The sequence below is a fragment of the Protopterus annectens genome, chromosome 17.part0 (genome assembly GCF_019279795.1).
Source record: "Protopterus annectens isolate FY-2018-M chromosome 17.part0, PAN1.0, whole genome shotgun sequence".
Taxonomy (NCBI): domain Eukaryota; kingdom Metazoa; phylum Chordata; order Ceratodontiformes; family Protopteridae; genus Protopterus; species Protopterus annectens.
Window position 1 is genome coordinate 623,126,807 of NC_056751.1, and position 21,750 is coordinate 623,148,556.

General features: G+C 38.9%; 1 protein-coding gene across 1 annotated transcript in view; it reads left to right on the forward strand.

Annotated features, from left to right (window-relative positions):
* The first annotated feature begins 3,980 nt into the window (after positions 1–3,980).
* EPS8L2 (EPS8 like 2) overlaps positions 3,981–21,750 on the forward strand; it is a 1,747,011-nt gene continuing 1,729,241 nt past the window's right edge. Inside the window, exon 1 of the mRNA XM_044059131.1 lies at positions 3,981–4,202. The gene's annotated coding sequence lies outside the window, so the exon portion shown is untranslated. The remainder of the gene's footprint in view (positions 4,203–21,750) is intronic.

Here is a 21,750-nt window from a genome sequence, read left to right on the forward strand (position 1 = left end):
TAGTATATATAGAGGAAGCATAGAGAAGATTGGATATTAGATGGGAGCGGGCAATTGTAGTTCTGGCTGTTGGTGTTAAGAAGTGTTTTATTCTATATAGGGAGCCCGATTTTCTATTTATGATTTTTATAATGTTCAAAAGTGAAAAAGTGGCGTTAAAAAGGCAACCGCTGAACGCCCAAGAACCATAATATGTTATTTATATGATTGTCAAATGAAAGGTTATTGTCAATTAAAACTCCTAATAATTTGGTGGTAGAGTCTGGGATTATGATGGTACCATTATTTGATTTGATTGAGAAATTGATTGGGGGGACTTACTGTTAGGTGTGAAGAGTAAGAGCTTGTTTTTTTTGGCATTTTGGTATATTAAGTCAATGTTGCTATTGGTGCAACATATTGGGTTGTTTGACCAAATTCAGCAATCTGAGAACAATGGTTAGTGTAGTACGGAGTTTGTGGCAAATTTTGCAATTTTGTTATAGTACTGCTTAAGTTTTGTTTTCTGGAGCACCAACAGGTTTATGAAGATCTGTGATGCATATAGTAAAATAGGTAGTGACTAGTTTTGTTTTGCAGTTGTTTTCTTGCCTTTATCTGTGATGTATGTTTTTGCTCTGTACAGCAGACCTAGCTTTTGGTGTATCTTTTTAATTACTATTTGGATATGAGGCTCAAATTTCAAACTATCATCTATGGAGACACCCACATTTTTAGTGTGGGGACTAGCTCTGTCTTGGTGTTGTTAAATGTAAGTGGTCTTAGTTCTGAAAGTAAGGCTTGGAAGCAAAGAGATGTTTAGTTTTATTAGGATTTAATAATAGTTAAGAGTTGTCTGGCCAGGTTTCTATGGAAGTGAAGGCTTCTTGGGTAATTTCTTGTAAATTGCTCAGGATCAGGGCAGAACAAATCAAGGGTGAATCATTGGCATACTGTATTAGAAATGCATGTGTGGCTGAAGTATGGAGATAATTTATAAATGCATTAAATATTACTGGTCCAACATGAATCCTCGTGGGACACCAACTTTGACTGGCATGAAGGTGGAATACTGTGTTTTCCCTTTGACAGCTTGGTATCTGTCTGAAAAATAGCTGTTAAACCAGGAGAGGAAGGACAGTGAATGGCCAAAAGAAAATTTTGCAATAAAAAGTGGTATGAGACAGTGTCAAAAGCTTTAGATAGCTCAAGAAACAGAGAACAGACCAGGTTCCTGGAGTTCTATTTTTATTGATAGTATTAGTAAATTCTAATAAAGCTGTGGCAGTGCTTTCGTTTGGTTGAAAGCAATACTGTGTTGGGGAAAAGGTTATTAGTAATATAATAGTCCAAGAGTTGTTTTTGAATACACATCTCAAGAACTTTGGATACAGGAGGTAATATTGCAATGGTCCAGATGTTGTCAAAGTCATTGGATGAGCCCCCTTTGTGGAATGGTACTATATATAACTTTTTTCCAGATGGTAGGATGGGAAATCCACTGACGGAAGTATTTATTAAAAATGTTAAGGGGTGGGTGACAGCCTCTGCAGTTATTTTTAGATATTGAGGCTATATGCTGACAAGGAGGTACTTTTTAGGTTAAGGGGTATTTTTTCATGAATGTGTTGGACACAGGTCTTAATGAGAAGTGTTATTTGCAGGGTTTGGATTCTAACAAAGGTATAGGGTCACAGCTGATGTTATTTTTAGCACAGAGATTGTGGATTATATAAAGTGGTTGTGGAATTTCTGTGCTACTTTTGTTGGTGTGTCATTAGGGGCTGGACTTGATAGTGAGTTGCATTCTGGGTGTTAACAGGTTTGATATGTATGTCCAAAATAATCTAGGATTATTTTGATGTTTTTCTTGCAAAGGGGAATAGTGATTATTTTTGTCTAGTCTAATACCACACACAGTTGCATGTCTTATATACCTCAAATCTTGCAGGGTTTATCATGTTTGTATAGTCTGCAGTATTTTCCAGGCCTTATCCCTTTGTTTCATTAAGTCTCTAGTTTTAGGGTTTAATTTGACTATCTTTTTTTTCTTAGTGGGGTGCATTCATTTAGTATGGAGAGGAATGTTTCGTTGAAGTGCAGCAGTGCTTCCTCGAGTAGCAGGGTTTTTAGGTCTGACCAGTTGTAAGTCTTGAGATATGAGGTGAACTGTTCTGTGTTAAAACTGGTTAATTTAGGTACAAATTTAAACTGCTGTTGCTTTGGAGAGTGAGAAGGGGTTCTCTTGATGAATGGGGGCAGATGCTCACTAAGAGTACTAGGCAGGGGGATGTTAATATCAAAGCTAGGATTGATGCTCTCTTTGTGTGTTTTTGTATTTAGTCTGGATATCTGTAAGTTGCTTAAATCAAAAAGATTTATACTGGCTGTTGGGCTGTCAGACTTAATTTGGAGCCAGTAGATATTAAAGTCTCTCATAATTATAGTCTCTCGGGGTATAATAGTGCATGCCCAGGATAGAATGTTTTCAAGTACTGGAATTCCATGAGAAATGTATACTGCGATCATACTCAGACTTTTGTGGCAGTTAATTTTTAGGAAGGAAATTAGTATTCTGCTTTCTTGAATTGGAGTTGCTTTGATGATATGGTGAGATGTATAAATGGCTGGGATGTAGAATATCTACTCCACCTGCTTGTTTGCCTAAACAATCTGCTCTAAGTATGCTCTTTACTGGGGGAAGTAATTTATTGCCTTTAATGGTGGATTTTTAACCAAGTTTAAGTAGCTACTAGTATATCTTGGGTATGATGGGATATGAAAGCATGCTAATCAGCTGGTTTGTTTGACATGCCTCTCAGGCTGATATTTGTGATTTTTAGCACTTTGAGTTGTGGTGCTGTTTTTGGTGTTCTTGCAATGCTGGTAGTATGGGGGGGTGGGGTGGGTATTTGATCGTTTTTTTTCGACCAGGGGTAGGATGGATAAATCTGATGTGTTTTAATAAGGTGGTAAGGTGGGGAAGAAAAATGTAGAATATATATATATATATATATATATATATATATATATATATATATATATATTAACTTGAAGCTTTGATTTTATTACTGGTGATGGATATTTTTTTTTCTGCGTTAGTAGTGTATACTTAAAGAGATGAAGAGAACAAATAAAATAAGCAGATGATATTTTACAGTTTTGTCTTGCCGAGAATGGGGTAATGCAGAGAGAACTTTCTACTTTGTAGTCATGGACTCACGTTGTCTTCTCAACCCACCTCATTAAACAAATGTAGGCATCTTTCCAATAAAGATTCCGACATGTTTACAAAAGTGTACTCATCACTTTCACCTGTTGCTCCCTACAGCAATAAAATACGTTTTCTACTATTTCTCGCTGTAGATCAATCTTTTAGGCATTAATTTACACGTTTACATACATTTACATATTTGCTGTCTTAAAGATTACAATGTTTAAGACATTTAGATGTACAGGGAGTGTTCCTACCTACAAAGTCTTGCAATGGTTCAGGGAGTGTTCCTACCTACAAAGTCTTGCAATGGTTTTGAGGGTTACGCCATAAACTTCAGCTGAATGTAAAATAATGACTCCCTTTTTCTTGGATAGGAATCTGATAATAAAACTCACATCAATTAGCTTTCTGAATAAAGAGAAGTCTTTTAAAGATGCATTCCCCGTTTAGCCTGTATTAATTTAAGCCTTAGTTTCCTGTTCCGATAGCCGGCAGGTGGGATGTAAACAGGTGTCCCAAACAGAGGTGAAGACATACGACAGGTGGGTGAACATTGTAAGCTTGGACAAGAGGTCCCAAGAAGGAAAAACAGATTTTTCTGGGGGATACACAGGTAGTTCCGTTGGATCACAGCTCTCCCACTACCTAAGTTTTCCTTTCCAAGGGCACGCAACACGTTCGGTAGAACCCAATGGCGAAAACGGTGCTGCTGTCACCAAACGCTGGGCGGCTCGGAGCTAACCTGGGCGCACTGACGTGCGTAAGAGGGCGGTATTAAGGATCGAGTCCTGTTGGCTCAAAGTTCTTGCGGTGGTGACAGAGCGAAAGCCACTCTGTGAACAGTAAGGGAGCCGTCTGTCTGTGTCAGCCAAAGCTGTACCCCACCTCCTGACACCCTTTGTGTTGAATGGCTATTGTTACTAACACACTGAATGGACTGTAAGAGACAAGCCAAAACAAGGAAAAAGAAGCATAACTGGAATTTGCGTGAACTGCACACCAGCCAGTAAGTACTGCTCTTAAGTGCAGAGGTGGGGTGTTCATATGGGGGTTGGGGGGAGATAGTTCCATGAACCTATTTCTCCAAGGATCTGGTCTATTTTAAACACCTCTGATAAAACTAGGGTTTAATATCCCATTCGGAGTTTCACTGTCAAGCGCAGCTCTTGTGTTTAGATACGACGATTATCATTATTAGTTTGAATTATGAAACTTTTTTGTTTATTTTTTTAATTATTTTATTTTTGCAGTGTGGTGTCTGTATTTTAATTTATTAGCTTCTTGTGCAGAGTTAATGAGGATCAGATGACGCACACGTTTGGCTCCTGACAGGTGAGCTGGGCTGCAGGTTCTCGTCAGTCGAGTTCTGCAGGCAGCTCAGGATAACAGGTCTTGTGGTGGTGACTGCCGTGTTTACACGCCTCTTCTGCAATGCATTGTGTATTCAGGTGCACCCTGGCTTATTATGTGCAAAACTTAATTCTAGTGTCTGGTCACATTCCTCAGCTTACATTATGGGAACATCTGCAGACAGGAAACTTAAATACAGAGTGACGGAAGGGAACATTAATGCGGTATATAATGCCATTTTTATCTAGGTGTTAATCTTATTTTAATTTTGTTATAGATGAATGTTGCAGATTATGCTGTAATAGTGTGTGCGTACATGTGCCTGTGCGTATATGAGTCTATATTGGTGCTAGTGGGTTATATAATGACGTTCAGATTCAGTACAACATTCTCAAGTCGTATAATGCCTTGACAAAATATTGTACTCTAATGGGACATTTTAAACCTCTGTATACCGCATCTCGTATTAATAGCAATAAAAACTGTTTAATTGCTCTCCAGGCAATAAGCATTTTGCCAGTGTTTAAAAAATAATTACATCATCAGGTGCTGTAATGCATTCCACTATTTTGACGAGCCATGTTGCTTTTAAATTTCTACAGTTATCATTCTGAATTTCATGTATAGTCAATTGCACGCCTTTACAAGTTGTCCACTGCTTTTTTGCATGTGTTCTCTTTTTGTTGAATTAACCATTAACACGTTTGACATACCCTATTTTCTTCACGTTAAAATTTGGTAATATGTGTTCATGACAGAGATTCTTAAGGCTAGTTGCACCTTGCTGATCTCTAATCTTTTGGTATTGTTACGAATTTGTAACTATTGTGATAGCATACACATAATGTAAAATGAAAATCATTTTACATTGTAATTAGTTCCTGATAAAACATAAATGCAATGTTATCAATGCATCTAGGAGTGGCCTTAGGTCAACTGGTGCCCTAGGCAAAAGTGCTCCATGACGCCCCCCACCACACCACCTGGTGCCCCCATCCTGGTCTACCTACACCAAACAAATACTGGAAAAGCGCCCCAGCTAGAGTGGCACCCTAGGCAACTGCCTAGTTGGCCTATGCCTAAGGCCGGCTATGTCTGGCTGGCTAGAAAATACAAAACAAGAGGTGTACTAGGGAAGAAATGGTCATGGGTTATGGAAAGACTTGAATGATATACTTTGTTTTTTAGTTTTTATCTTGTAATCCCCAAATGTTAAGCTCTGAACATTTTTTGAACACCATACACTCTTACTGTTATTGTAATTGCTTTTATTTGTATACTGAGTAACCCTGTCACATCATTTGAAAAATCTGTGTTGATAAATCACATATGGGCATGGACTGAATCCTTTGCGCAGTGGATTCATATTACTAATGGAAAAAAAGCGTGAAATTATTTTATGTATTTGTTAAGTTTATAAATGGTTAGTGAAGAATAATAGTAATAAGGAACTCAATGCATCATAAAGCAGTAGAGTCAAGTGTGGGATGGGTTAGTACTTTTGTTGCATTGGAGTGACACTCCCGCTTGTTGAGTCTGCCCTACTGATTTTTCAGTACAGTGATCGGATTGCTGAAGTAAACTATGAATGCAGAGTAGGAAGGTATTGGACTGCATGTGACTTGGCACTAACCAAACCAAAGGCTTGCCACATTTCTTATAACTAAGCAAAAATAAATACAGACCTGGATATCTGTTTAAAGTCCACTGTATATATTTAGAGAGTAATACATGCATTTTTCTAGGTGATAATTTATTTCACTTCCCGTTTTAGCTGTTTGTCTTATCTCAGTCACACCTACTCTCATATAAATTTATGCTACTCTTTGGACTTCTGTTCAACATTCATTGGTGCAACATCTGTGTTGTTTATTCTTTGTTTCTGTGATCTGCATGTACGCTGCTGTGAAAGTTACAGCGAGCTTCACATTTATTTTGTCTAAAACCTCTTGCTTTGGTTCTGTTTTAAAATGTTCATATTCCTTCTACATAGGTGTCCTAGATAAGTTGCAGATTTGCCATGTATAGTTTGTATATTTTGAGTATAGCCTTCTGTTGATTTATGTCGTGACATCTGTGTTTCATATCACTACATGAGCTGGCGGTTGTGCCATTTTTCACATCATGTCTACCATTGCTGTTATGTAGTTCATAGGTAGGTACTAGGCTATTGGCCCTGGGGCGTATACAAGCTCAGCCAAAAAGGTACCCTGGCTTTTTCCACCCAAGAAAATTATTTTCCTGTGCCACTATCGAGCAGAGTCACAGAGGTGATCCTTGGGGTGAATTTCCTATTTCCCATCGAATCATCAAGATTTTTCTTGACGAGTGCTAATGAGGAGCTTTGTTTGATATAGATGGGTTGTTTATTCCAGAGTATGGGAAGTCTCTGGGACAGGAATCTATCCCTCTGGCATGTTCTGTTTGTTGTGGTGACAAGGTTTAGGTACCTAGAGTGTGTAGCTCGGAGGGATTGGGATTTCTTTAAGTCAAGCATGTCCAACAGCTCTGGGTTTGACATAGCTTTGTATGTTAGGCAGAGATCACCTCTGAGTAGGCGATATGCGATGGAGTAAAGCTGGAGTTTTTTGAGATGGTCTGCATAGGGCATCTGTTTAAGGCCGTTAATCCTCTTTGTGAGGTATTTCTGCGGCCTTTCCAGTTGTTGTAGATGTCTTGCGAAGTACATACCAAAAGGGGCATTGTACTCTATAATGGGTCTACTGAGTGATGAGTAGGGGGGGAACAATGACCTCTTTCTTTCTAGATGAGAAACCTTTTGTGATGAGGTGTGCCACGCAGAAAGATTTTCTGACTACTGTGGCGATGTGATTATCAAAGGAGAGACTACTGTCCACCTGTGTCCCAAGGTCTCTTATCACACTTTCGGTGTTAAGTATACTAACTCCTATGTTGTAGTTCATGGGTACAGAGTTTGTACCAAAGGGGATGACAATGCACTTTTTGGCATTGAGCTTGAGGCCATGGCTTTGACACCAGGCATCTGTCTCAGTGAAGCCCTTTTGTAGGATGTCCACATCGTTAGGAGTTTTGATTATGGCTCCTAGTTTGCAGTCATCTGCGAACTTCATTAGCCAAAGACCTTCTGTGTTAGCCTGTACTTCAGAGAAGTAGATACCAAACAGGAGAGGACCCAGGACTGAACCCTGTGGTACTCCACTTGTCACTGCTCTGACGTCAGATTTGGAGTCTGCTACTTTCACAGTGTGGGTTCTGTCAGTGAGCCAGTTGGCAACCCATCTTGTGACATAGGGATTTATACCTAGTTTGGTGAGTTTATCTATAATTCCAGAGTGGGGGATGGTGTCGAAAGCCTTGGCAAGATCTAGATAGGCTGTATGAACCACCTTACCCTTGTCTATGGCTTTGGTGACTGCTTCAAAGAAGTCTATCAGGTTTAGGAGACATGATCTGCCTTTTACAAACCTGAACTGGGTGGGGTCCAGAGTTTGGAGATTAACAATGTCTTTGTTTATAAGTTCCATGATGATATGTTCCATGGCCTTGCAGACCAGGCTCGTCAGGCTAATGGGGCGGTAGTTCCTGGGGTCTGTGGTGGCTCCCCCCTTGTGGAGTGGGATAACCGTCGCTGTGCACCATTCAGCAGGCACAAAGCCTGAGGTGAGGCTATGTTTGAACATGGTACTTAGATGGGATGCCAGTTTGTTCTGTAGTTCGTGTAGAACACAGCCTGGGATGTTGTCTGGTCCCATGGATGCTGTGTTCTTGGCTTTGGAGAGTGTGGTTTTTACCTGTGCAGCTGTGATTACAGGAACTTTGCATTCTTCCTGTATAGAGATGGGCTCTTTAGGGAGTGAGAGGGGGGTAAAGTTAGCACTGAACCTATCTGCCAGGATGTTGGCAATATCAGTTGGGTCTGTATATTTAGTGCCATTGTGCTGTAACTCAGAGCAGATCTGAGTGTTGCCATTGAGATTCTTGACATAGCTATAGAATGCTTTGTGGTTGTATTTAGAATCAGTGGCAATTTTGTTTTCATAACTAGCTTTGGAGGATTTTATCAGGGATCGCAGCTTCTTTCTGAGGCTGACCAGGGAGCTCCTCCACTCATGAGATTTTACTCTGTTTTGCAACAGTTTCTTCCTTCTGTTGTACAGTTTGTTTATGGCAGGGGACCACCAGATTGGCTTCCTTTTTTTTGGGGATAGCGTCTTGGTTCTGTTTGGGATAGCATGATCCACGCACTCATGTAAGTGCTTATAAAGTGCAATTGCGTAGGATTCAGTAGTCGTAACTATATTGTCCATCTGCAGGGGTGTCATGAAGTTCACCACTTCTGTCTTAAGAAGCATGAAGTTGGCTTTGGAGAAATGTTTTACCATGGTTTCCTTAATAGGGGGTGGGGGCAGGATGTGGATATCTAGGGTAATTAGCTTATGGTCGGATCGGACCAATGAGACGTTGATTTCAGGTGTGGAACACCGGTCACTCATGTTGGTAATGACTAGATCTAGGATATTGTTGCCCCTGGTGGGGGTGTGGATAAGTTGATCCAGGGCATTGGAGTTTATGAATTCCAGAAAGCGTTGAGTGAAGGAGTTGGTACATGAGTAGTTTTCCTGGTTAATGGTGGGGTAGTTGAAATCGCCCATTATTAGGGTGTTTGGTTGAACCCTAATATTTTCCAGTACATCAAGAAAAGAGGAGTGTGAATCCTGGGGCATGGTGGATGATCTGTAGCAAGCTACAATTTGGATTGCAGGTTTGCCCAGAGTTAGTTGCACTTGGATAACCTCGGCTGCATTATGCTGAGCAACTAGCCTGGAGTTGTGGATATCCTTAATGAATATGGACACACCTCCGCCTTTCGTGTTCCGGTCCAGGTTACATGGCCGAAAAGTGTGGTATGAGTTATAGCCTGGTAGTGCAGGGGTGCTCTCTGGAGCCTTGAACCAGGTTGCAGTCATTGCACAGATATCGATGTTCTCCATTTTAATGTTCTCCATTTTAAGGAGTGCCTCTAGTGAGTGCATTTTGAGATTTAGACTTCTAGCATTGAGTAGCATCACCCTCAGTTTCTTTTCTGTTCCTGTTACAGTGGTGAATTTGTCATTTGAACCTTGCCTAAAAAAGGCACTATAGGGGCTGCAAGAACCTTAGCCAGTATCCGGAATCCCAGGGGTGACAGGTGCAGGCCATCTCTGGCAAAGCATCATGGTCTGTCGACCTTGTCATCCCAGGCAGACAGATACTGGATCCCTTTAGAATGGCACCAGAAGCTTAGCCATTTGTTGAAGTCAATCATTTTGTCCTTGTATTGCGGCATCATTCTGGGTGATGGCAGAATGCTACTCAGGGCTAGGGTCATACCTGCCTGAGCTACAAGATTGGAGAGCTCTTCCATGTCTCTTTTCATTGTGTCCAGGGAGGTAAGTCTCAGGTCGTTCACACCAACATGGACAATGACAGAGTCATATTTGTACTTGTTGTGGTCATCAGTCATAAACATTACTGCCAGTTTTTAGTGTCAGAGAGGATTCTGCCCTGTCAATGAGTCATGTGACCTTGATTCACATAGCAACATTTGCCTTGAACAGACATCTGGCAGATGTAGGACTGATGGCTCACAGCAATGGACTTTCTAGGACAGCCCAGTGTTCACTGCTGGAGAGCAAACACTAGCCAAAGGTGCATTTATCATTTAGCTGAGCTAGCATGAATGTGACTTGCAAAACTTTATTATAAAATGTACACAAGTGCTAAGGGATTAACTGTATGTATGCAGAGCAGCCAGATGAGTAAAGTGTTCTAGAAAATACTATCACGTGTAGATGATGACTGCTGGGTTAATGGTGGTCAGGAAATGTTAGATGGTTAGTAGGATAAGGGCCGAAAACATAATCAAAGTAAAATAGAACTCCAAAATAACGTGACTGATGATACTGACCAAAGAGTCCATAGAAGAAGCATTCCTTTGTGGGATGGATCTCAGACTCATTAAGGCTGATCAGAGGAAGAAGTGAGGAAGAAATTTTTCCACTTAAAGCTGCCCTTCACTGTGGAAGGTGAACAGGTGACCAGTACTAATGCAATACCTTACAAATGGTGGGTGGAGCACAGGACAGTACCTTACAAATGAGGGGTGGAGCACATCATTAGCATCAGAGTATTACAGGAGGCCGGATCTGTGGTACTAAGTGTTCTCACAAAGGTAGGAAATAAAAACAGCCAAGTGATGTTTTGTCAGGTGACTGTATCTAGTTACCCCTTGTTTCTCAACATCCCCATCTGGAATATTGTCAATGACCACCATGTGGCCCAGATGTCTGGAGAAGTAGTAAGTGTTCTCTTAGAGGTAGGAAATAAAAACAGATACGTGATCATTTGTCAGGTGAATGTATGCTAGTTACCCCTTGTCTCTCAACCTCCCCATCTGGAATATTGTCAGTGATCACCAATGGACCCAGATGTCTGGAGAAGTAAAAATTAAGTGTGGGAGCAGCAGTGCTTTCATTCTGTACAAGGAATTTCATTTAATTTTTTTCTCATGTTCTCATGGGTTTCCTCCATGGACTTCACTTTCCTTTCACTTGCTTAAAGTATTGTACTTGAACTGACCATTCTAAACTGTTCAAACTCTCTGTCTCTCTCTCTCTCTCTCTCTCTCTCTCTCTCTCACACACACGCACACATTCTGATCGAATGGGCATCTCTAAACTATTGAGACACATGCACAAATGCACACATGCATAGGTTATAGGTCATTACTAGGCTAACAATCAGTAGGGCCCTTACAAGACTAGCCATGCACCCCAAACTATGTGGGTCCCAAGTATCATATGGGGGCATGTTAGTCAGCAGGTGGTTAAGGATTTGAGAGGGGTGTTAGTTAGGATGATACTTTTCTTATTAATGGCTTCAGTCCATAATGGACACAGGGGTCAGACTGGGGGTAAAGTTACAATCTTCCATCCAGATGTCAAGGATTTATTTGAAAAGAGTCAAGATGAACTCTGTTTTACATGAATGGGGAGCCTGTTCCATAGTTTGGGGATCCTTTGGGACACATATTTGTCTCTTCAACACATTCTGTTTATGTCACAAGTGAAGTTTAGATCCCTGGATCCAGTGTTTCTTGTGCTGTTTGTTTTGCACATGTACAACAGGTCCACCAGGGCTGGGTCTGAGGAAGCCTGTATGCCTGGCAAAGATCCTCCCTCAGCAGAATGTAGTTGACTGAATATAGAAACAGAGCCTTTAGGCAATCGGTGTAGGGCAGGGTATTCATGTCTTGACTTTTCCTGGTGAGAAACCTTTGTGGGGGTTCCAACTGTTGCACATTTCTGGTTAGGTAAATACCAAAGAGGGCATTGTATTAAACTATAGGTCAGGTATGTACCAAGTAGAGTGATAATTTAACTTCCTTAGACCTGGATGACATACCCTTACCTATAAGTTGGGCAACATAGAATGATTTCCTTAACATCTCTGCTACATGTTGGTCAAAGGTCAGATTGCTGTCTACATATGTTCCCAGATCCCTTACTACTGGATTGACTCTTGGGATTTTATCAATGATGTAATTAACTTGCATTGACAGTTTTCCAAAGGGCACTGTAATGCATTTTTTGACATTGAGTTTTAGGCCATGGCTTTGGCACTAGTCATTTGTCTCTGTTAATGCCACTTGCAAGATTTTTGTGTCTTGGGGTGAATCTATAATAGCTCCCAATTTACAGTCATCAGTGAACTTGGTGAGCCAGAGGCCTTTAACATTAGCCTTGACTTCCGAGAAGTAAATGTCAAACAGGAGCGGGCCAAGCAAGGATTCCTGGGATACTCCACTGGCACGGCCGGCCTTAGGCATAGGCGAACTAGGCGACCGCCTAGGGCACTGTACAGGCCGGCTTTGAAAAGGGTGCAATTTTTAACTATTTATTTATTTATTTTAGTTAACATTAGTTTCACTTTTGATCTCTTCTCGGCACCCTGTTCAAGGCGGCTGAACCACTGGGAGAGGGGGAGGGCGAGTCCCCTCCCACTTACAGTTGCAGATTGGCCAGCAGGCTTTAACGTCATGCGTGATACAAGAGTTTTCTCCTTTGTGTGTGCATCATGACGCTAACATGGATTTAAATACGTTCTTAAGTTCCGCGCGGATTTTAAGCCAGCAGTTATTTTAAGTGATGAGTTAAGTCCATGTGTTTGCATGTGGCCGTTTGGTTTAGAAAGAAGGTAAGTGTGTGTAACTTAAATCATTTGTTTGTGTATGAGAGAGAGAATGTGCGTGTGTGTGTAATTTAAATTGTTTGTGTATGAGACAGAAAGCGTGTGTGTGTGTATTGAATTCGCATCTTTAAAAATGGCACTGTTTCTTTATGCATCTAGATGTTGATACAGTAAATTCATCAACTATTTCTTCGTTTTCTCAACATTGAGCTAGCACTTTTCCTTATGTTTTGCTAAGTTAACCACGTCCTCAGTACTGTATAATGCGCAAGGAAGTTTTTGTTTTTTTTTAAATTTCACAATGCACCTATTTATAGTGATAGCCACCCTTTGCTTACGCATATTATCAAGTCTTACTTTTTGTAACCATCAGCACTGCAATTTCTTGTTTATGTTGCATTTTTGGTGTGGGTAATCAATTGACAAGATCTTTGAAACAGTCCACTTGCAAGTTTAACAAACAGAAAAGCATTGTGTTACTTTGTCTGTATAAGTGCATGTATTTATTTATTTATTTGCATTAAAGTTAAAAAGGAACTGTTTCTGTGGTTTATACACAGCTGATTACCTCAGTATAGCTGATAAACTATCTACTATTGTTCTTTCAGACCAAGATAAACTGTGCCCCTTAAATTCAGACAGAGTAAGACTATAGTCTTGCAATTGGCTGACACCTGGATTAAGATGATGTTACTGACTAAAGGCAAAGCTAGAGAAGTCAAAACAGTATTCCTACTCTTCAAGTGAAGAAGAACTTTTTTTTCCCTTCAGAAATAAATTCTGTGACAAAAGATCAGGCATGTTATGGTGAGCTGGATTCAAGTAGCTGTCTGTAGTGACAGACTTGTCTGTGATGGGAGGGAGGAGCAGCACATCACTGTAGTTTCTGGGTTTGAGGGGGTCACAAAAGTATAATAAAAGCACATTCTAATGGAGACCTGCAGGGCTGTTTGTAGACATTTAACAATAAGGATTTGATAGGTCTTGCCAACGTAAAGAAAATACATGCAGGTATAAGGATATCAGTGCTGTCTGTGTGCAAGGTACTGTACTTTCTAGGGACAAGTGGACTAAGGGCATAGCAATGAAAACATTTTCTTTTAAGATCAGTCTGCAGAGACTTAACCTGGCAACAAAACAATTTCATAAAAATCTAAACATGTCCTGGGTGAAAGATGCCAAGATAAAATGTAAAGTATAGCCCTTCACCCAGCCATCTGAGACAACATTTTCAAAATATGGTTCAATGATGCATTGAATCCTGCACAAAATAGTGGTCATTCTCCTATGCAACACAGAATGCAATATTTTGACTGCTGGTTTGTCATTTGTGGTTTTCACATTTGACAGATTTCAGAAAGATAATTTACAAAACTATTGGCAAGGTCCAAGAAACCAAGCTCAGATGAACCAGAACCAAGTTTACTCAGTTTAGAAGTAGCTGATCTCATTAAATCTTCTTCTTTTATCCTTAATGCTGGAAAATGGAATATAATTTGGGGATCCAAGAAAAATGGTTTCCTGATGAATTTGCCAAGACCAGCATCTTGAATGCCGGCTGTAACTGCAAAAAGTGGAATTTATAAACTGGTGTTTTTTTACATGTAGCTGTGCTCCCTGCCTTTTTTCTGATTATATATAATTGCTATGTGTATAACGGAACCCAGTTATTCTGTATTGCTGGAGCTGACAATATTAGGCTGTCTTCTTTATGTTTTGCTTTTAATGTAAGTCTTGAGACAATACTGTTTTGATAAGCACATGCTTTGTTTATGAACAGCAATTATTAGCAAAGATGAATGACATGAGAGATGAGATAGAATTAATATTAAGCATATGCTTGTGAAACTAGGTTTGTGTTATGCAGTTCTGTTTGTTGATTAAATAAGTTTATATGGAACAGCAGCAACCCCCTTAGAGTGCAGTCATGTAAAGCTTCAACAGGTTCAGGTGATGTAGAGTATTGTTCTTTTTAATTTATAAGTGATTACCAGTGCATGACAGCATAATGGATAAGAATATTACCAGGCAATGGTGCCAGTTAATTGGTATTAAAGGCTTTTGCTACTGATATTTGTTTACTAGAGAAGCAAATTATGTTTATTTGCCATATTGTTACAATATATAGTTTAATTAAATAAACCCAATTAATACCAATGTTTTATCTTTATTTTGTGTTTTAACTTTCCTGTTAAATGTTAAATGTACAATAATGATCCACATGTTTTATCACCACGGCTTTAATAATATAGTGGCAGCATATGCTTTTTGAGGATTCAAAACAGGAAGCTTGTATGCAGAAGAGAAAATGATATCATACTTATACATTACATATTTTTGTTGCTTCTTTTCTTTGTTTACCTCTAATGCAGCTTAATATGTTTCAGAACAAAGAACTCTCTGTATCACTTAAAATTCTGATTTGGACTTATGTTTTTTATTAGCCAACTGATTTAGGACACTCGCAGATGAGACTTGCAATGTCCTTTTTTTTTTTTTTTTTAATTGAGTCTTTCTCCTCTCACCTTCTGACTTATGGAGGCTTTCTTTGCAAGGTAATTGCAGGCTACCTGTACGTCCCAGCTACTTTATTGGTGTATTTATCTGTTCCTAATAAAGTTTCAGTAAAGGGTGTTATTATTCCTTTAGTTCTACTCCCACTGAAATGGTAGTATTTATGTAACAGGCACATGATTACACACGATTGTTGCCCTCTCTAGACAGGAACATTATTAAGAACTGCAATCTGAGCACAACCTAGTAGCTGTGTAATGTTCATCACATGGATCACTTGTGCAGTAGTCATAAACCTACAGAGCTTTGCACCCTTCCAACTTCAGATGCCAGCCCATTTTAAGCTGTTTCTTGCCGCAGTGTAGTTTGTGTCTTGCATGTAAAGCATCATCAGTCCAGCAGTTTGACTTGTTTTCCTAGGGTTGGCAAGTAAGTGCCCCATTTTGAAAATAGTTTTTTTTTTCCCTTTCCTTATTGTGGTACTTGTCCTATTTTAGTTGTGGGTTAGGGTCAGATGCCTTACATATATTTAGGGTATGGTCACTCTGCAAAAGATTCTACAATATTTTTGTAGAAGGCACATATCCCACAAAGACTTCTACTCTGATTGTATTTTTGTTGGGTCCCATTCACAACATCGCTTCCTGGGAGATCTATGATAATTTTAGCAAATGCCCATATGATAATGAGCATACCTCTCAACTGTCCAGATTTTTGCCTCATATTTTTGACCTATTCTTCATACAATTTGTGGTTTTCTGGCAAATCATTCAGGATTGAATTAACTAAATGTCATACATTTGAGTTTGTCTTCATGCCCTTCAGAAAATGCCTGCTAAGAAAATGGTGTTATTTTAGCAACTTTCTAAGATTACAAGAGCAATATTTATAATCTGTCCCTGTTTTGCCACCCCCACTCTTTCAGGCTTTTTCTAGCGTTCTTGTACTAAGAGATTGAAAGGTATGGAGGCATGTATGTAATGCTCTGCTTGCTGATTATTTGGTGCATTTTAAGGGGGGATAGGGGTTTTGCATTCCTGAGTGTGTCCTCTTTTTATAAGATGCCTAGTAACTATGAACTTGTTGTCAGTTTCTTAGTTATTCCCTATTGCAATTTTACCAGTTTACCATTTTTTTTTGTGTAACGTAGGAAAGTAATTCTTCAAGGGTGGCAGGCAGTGAATTGGTAGATGAAACACTGAAATGTAAAATTGTTTGCCAGTAACAGACTGTTCATTATTAAAAAAATCTCTTTAATGTAGAATTATTCGGATGAACTTTACTTCTGCAGAGATTGTGCTTATTGACTTGTGGATTGTAATGACAGAACTTTGAGTGGCCTTTTATAGGTTCATAGATTAGTACTAAGCTAACTGTCCTTGTGAGCCATTTTAAGCCTAGCCAATTATCTCTTGTAAGACTCAAACCCTGCACCTTGTGTTTGTAAGGCAAACACCATAACCATGAGGCCACACTCCCATCCCCTCTTCATAGTTAAAATGTTTTGAAATGGGCAAGTTTGTCATTACTGGGTCATGCATTTTGTTTTATTGCTTACTGGAAAAATGTTCAAAACTACAAAGTTAAAAAAACACACTAACAAGTGGTGCTTTATTATACAAGGAATGTAATTTAATACAATCAGGAAGGTGAATCAAAGAACACAAACATGTATGCATGGCCCTAAAAATGTGTGCAAGGAGGCCGTTTTGAAAATAGCCCAAAGGTAAACTTAAGCCTCCACTGGTCAGATGCATTTTTTATGAATGTGGATTTTCATGCCGTTTCAATGGCAGAGAAGTTTATTGCTCATGCTAAGTCTGTTTTCATTGTGAGACTGTATTGTTTAGCAAATATCTGTGTTTGTGCTATTCAAGCTTAAGCTACTGTACATATGGAGGAGGGAGGTTGCTATTCTACTTTCACTGAGCTGTAAGGTTCACTCGCCTACCCCAAAGTAAATTAAAATGTTTAGATTAATTTAAGCATCTCTTCGAAATAAGGCATGTGAGCTTCAATTTTCTGAGGACGTGACTTTTATACTAAAATATATGTGAAGGGGCAACTGATAAAGCAGGTTTATTAATGGAAAATTCCACTGTCCTTCACTTTCAGTTTAACTGCATCACAAGGTATCTTTTCTTCATATGCATTTAAATGAAGGAAATGGCTGGAGTGGCTTTCCTGGGGAGTGACCGATATATGGGTGTGGCTTATAGGGGTGTTTCATGAGCACGGTATGGGTGGGGCTTAAGGGGCGCCGGAGTACTACTTCGCCTAGGGCACCAGTTCAGCTAAGGCCGGCCCTGTCCACTGGTGACCAGTCTCTTGGTGGAGGTGCTCTCACTGATCCTGAGCCAGCAATCCAGTGAGTTATGTAAGGGTTATGCCTAGTTCATAGAACTCGTCAGTAATGCCTGAGTTGGGTATTTTATCAAATGCCTTAGCCAGATCAGGATATACAATATGCATTTTTTTTGCCCTCGTTCATTTTCTCAGTGACCCCCACAAAGATGTCTAGTACGCTAAGTAGGCATGACCTTCCCCTAACAAAGCCAAATTGGGATGGGTCCAGTTTTAGTAAGTTGCCATTTTCCTTGTTTATCATTTCCATAATAATTTGTTTCATGGCTTTGTGTATTAGGCTTGTCAGACTGATGTGTCTGTATTTCCCTGGGTCAGTTGATGATCCACTCTTGTGGAGGGAAATGACTGTTGACTGTTTCAAGGCTGTAGTTGAAGACAGCCTCAAGTGGTCCTGATAGGTTATGTTGTTCTAGGGAATGTTTTCAATTTAGCATATTTAATGGTGTAACCGTCTATATACACACACACACACACACACACACACACACACACACACACACACACACACACACACACACATATACACATATATATATATATATATATATATATGGGTGTACTTTGTTTCGTTGAATCTCGCTTCACTGAATTTCATTTCACCCCGACTACTTCGCTGAAAACTCAAATTACTGAAAACTCAGACTGAATCTCATTTCACTGAATTGCAGGCTAATGGGGTGGTAGTTCCTGGGGTCTGTGGTGGCTCCCCCCTTGTGGAGTGGGATAACCGCTGTGCACCATTCAGCATGCACAAAACCTGAGGTGAGGCTACGATTGAACATGGTATTTAGGTGGGGTTCCAGTTTGTTCTGTAGTTCGTGTAGAACACAGCCTGGGATGTTGTCTGGTCCCATGGATGCTGTGTTCTTGGCTTTGGAGAGTGTGGTTTTTACCTGTTGCAGCTGTGATTACAGGAACTTTGCATTCTTCCTGTATAGAGATGGGCTCTTTAGGGAGTGAGAGGGGGGTAAAGTTAGCACTGAAGCTATCTGCCAGGATGTTGGCAATCTTGAAACACAGTAGTGATAGTACCCAGTTTCAGACCACAAACGAAGTTACACCAAAACCAGTTTATTCGATAAAGCTTTCGGGTCTACACCCTTCATCAGTATAATTTTACAACAGAAATGAGACATTTAAGTAGGAGAATCAATTAAACAAATGCTTCAGCCCAACCCACTCACTCACTAACTTAAAATTATTTAAAAGGGCAACCCCATACACACAAGAGAATTTTTATATATACATACAAAGAATTTAAATTCCCTTTAAATATATCTTAAAAATAGCTTAAAATATATGCACATATATACATACATACAACACATACATGCATGATTCACATTATTCAAATAAATTAATTTAAACATATATTTATACCTAAAAATATATATAATTATTATAATAATGCCCTCTTGCTATAGCTAACAGCTTCATAATTTTTCTCTTTGCTTCTTCACTAATAAGGGTTTTAAGTTCACAGCATTATTAAGATATATTTAAAGGGAATTTAAACAACTATTTGGTGGTTTTAACTATATCCGGTGGATTTATTTTGCTATTTACGTGAGCTAGAGCGCATCTTCTTGTGTGGATTATTGTGAATATACAGTAAAATGATATTCAGTGAAACAAAGTAGACCCATATATATATATATCTATATCTACATATATATATATATACATATATATATATATATATATATATATATACACACACATATATGGATTCACTTCATAACACTGAAAAATTAAAACAGTGAAAATGAGAAAACTTCGTAATATAGAAGACCAAAACACTGAAACTTAAAACACTGAAAACACATATCATGCATGTACTGAGTTTAAACAACATAAATCATAGCACTTTCCACCAAGTGTAAGAAGAGAGCAAGCCCCCTGCACCCCCCCAATGTGGGAGGCTGCGCCCCCACACTCCCTGCTACTTAAATATCAACTCCAAGGTTGCACTTGGGGGTGCATGGGGGCTTGCCTCCCCCTGCTTACACTTGGTGGAAAGTGGTATGATTTATGTTGTTTAAACTCAGTATATATGTATGATATGTATTTTCAGTGTTGTGAGTTTTCAAGATTTTGAATTTTCAGTGTTTTGAGCTTTCAGTGTTATGAAGTGAATCTCTCTCTCTCTCTATATATATAAATATATATATATATATATACATATATTTAGTATATAAGCATACATGTGTTTGTGTGTGTGTGTGTGTGTGTGTGTATATATATATATATATATATATATATATATATATATATATGACTGTAATACACATGATCAAACTATTTAAGTGCTGAATTCTAAAACACAGACAAAAACAGTTCAAATATTTATATCACTGAAAATCCCTAATACTGAAATACAAAAGATTGCAAAAGGAAAGCAATTTCCTTTTACAATCTTTAGACCAAACCCCTTCCAAACGATGAGTACAAATTTGTCTCAGTAATGGTAGTGTTAAGGAAAGTTTCTTTTTAAGGTAAAGTGTAGTGTTTGTGCAGAGGGTCAGAGCAAGGGTTAGCATGCATTACTAAGGTGATGCAAGGGGCTTTGGCCCCTGCAGCGCTGTAGTAATGTGCTAACCCTAACCTTAATCCTACATCTTACCTTAAAAAAAAAAAACTTTCCATAACACTACCACAACACGAGAGGCTGAAATACAAACTCACATGTGCATGCACCAGCACATACTCACCATGCTAGATCCAACTTCTTACTTAACCTTTATTTTAACCATAACCTGCACACACACACACACACACACACACACACACACACACACACACACACACACACACACACACACACACACACACACACACACACACACACACACACACACACAAATCCACACCTTATATAAACACTTACATGTTTTGGAAACTATCATTCAGAGAAACAAATGTTTAAATATGTTTCAAAACCCATATATTGAAAATGGTGCAGAAGCACATATTACTTCTTTTCTTACCTGAAAGAACATTGCTTTGTTATGTTCTGTGAGGATTTTAATGAATTTCATACAGTGATTCAGTACTGAAGATACATTGTCATACTGTGTTTCAGAATAATTGTACAAATTTATGTCAGATATTGAGCTGAAGGAAAAGTGCTTAACTATCCTTACAATATGTTCATGAGATGGCTGTATCTCTTTAAATAAAAACAGTGAGGCTGTACACCTAACATCTGCAGGTGATGGGCAGAGAACTGCAGAAATCCAGAATACCTGTTACTTTACAATGACTGTTTTTTTGTTGGGTGTATGGCATACACATTTTAAAAGGTGTGATTGTAGTGTTGTATTTGCAACACATAAATTAATTACTGCATAATTAACTGTGCCTTATAGTTCTTTGTTTTAATTTCAGCAGAATGAAATAGAAATGGGACACAGATTAAGCATGTGAAGAAGCTATAGCTGTATAAGAGAAATAATAAGGATTTAAGAGATGCAAAACAGTCTAAAGTGCAAGAGAATGACTAAACCCTTTTCAAGCATTCTACATTTTAAATACTGAATTGGTTGTAACTACAATCCTGCTTTATATGGGATACTGCTGGGTAACTACAGATAACATGTAGCTCATGCCTCGCATTGTAATGACAATCACAGAAGTTCTTTAGGAAATATTGTGCCTTAAGAAATATCTGTCATTTCATTAATTTGGGATGTTGCTGCTTTGTACCTTGTCTGTCAACCATAATGATATATATGCAGTGACTCATCTGATCTCGGTTTTTCCATCTCACATGGGATTTTATCAAGACAATTCAGTTGTTGACTCTTAAAGCTGCTTCCTGTAGTGTTTACTGTCTGTCATTTGTATGAGATTCTTAGGCCATTTGGTAGTTTATCTATTATTTTACTGTTCTAATGTTGCCTTTTTTCATAACTTATTTCTGTTTCTGCTTATTTTTTAGTAGTTTTGGCTTTGCCCAGCATGTTGCAGTTTAATGTAACTTTTCAGGGCTGCTTCCTGTTTATGCTGCACTGTTGTGTGACCAATATTTGTCCTTTTTAGGGCACCTAAGTGTTCAGTCACATAAAACACTTTTCTGAATGATTACTCTGCACTTTTTATATTAGTCATGC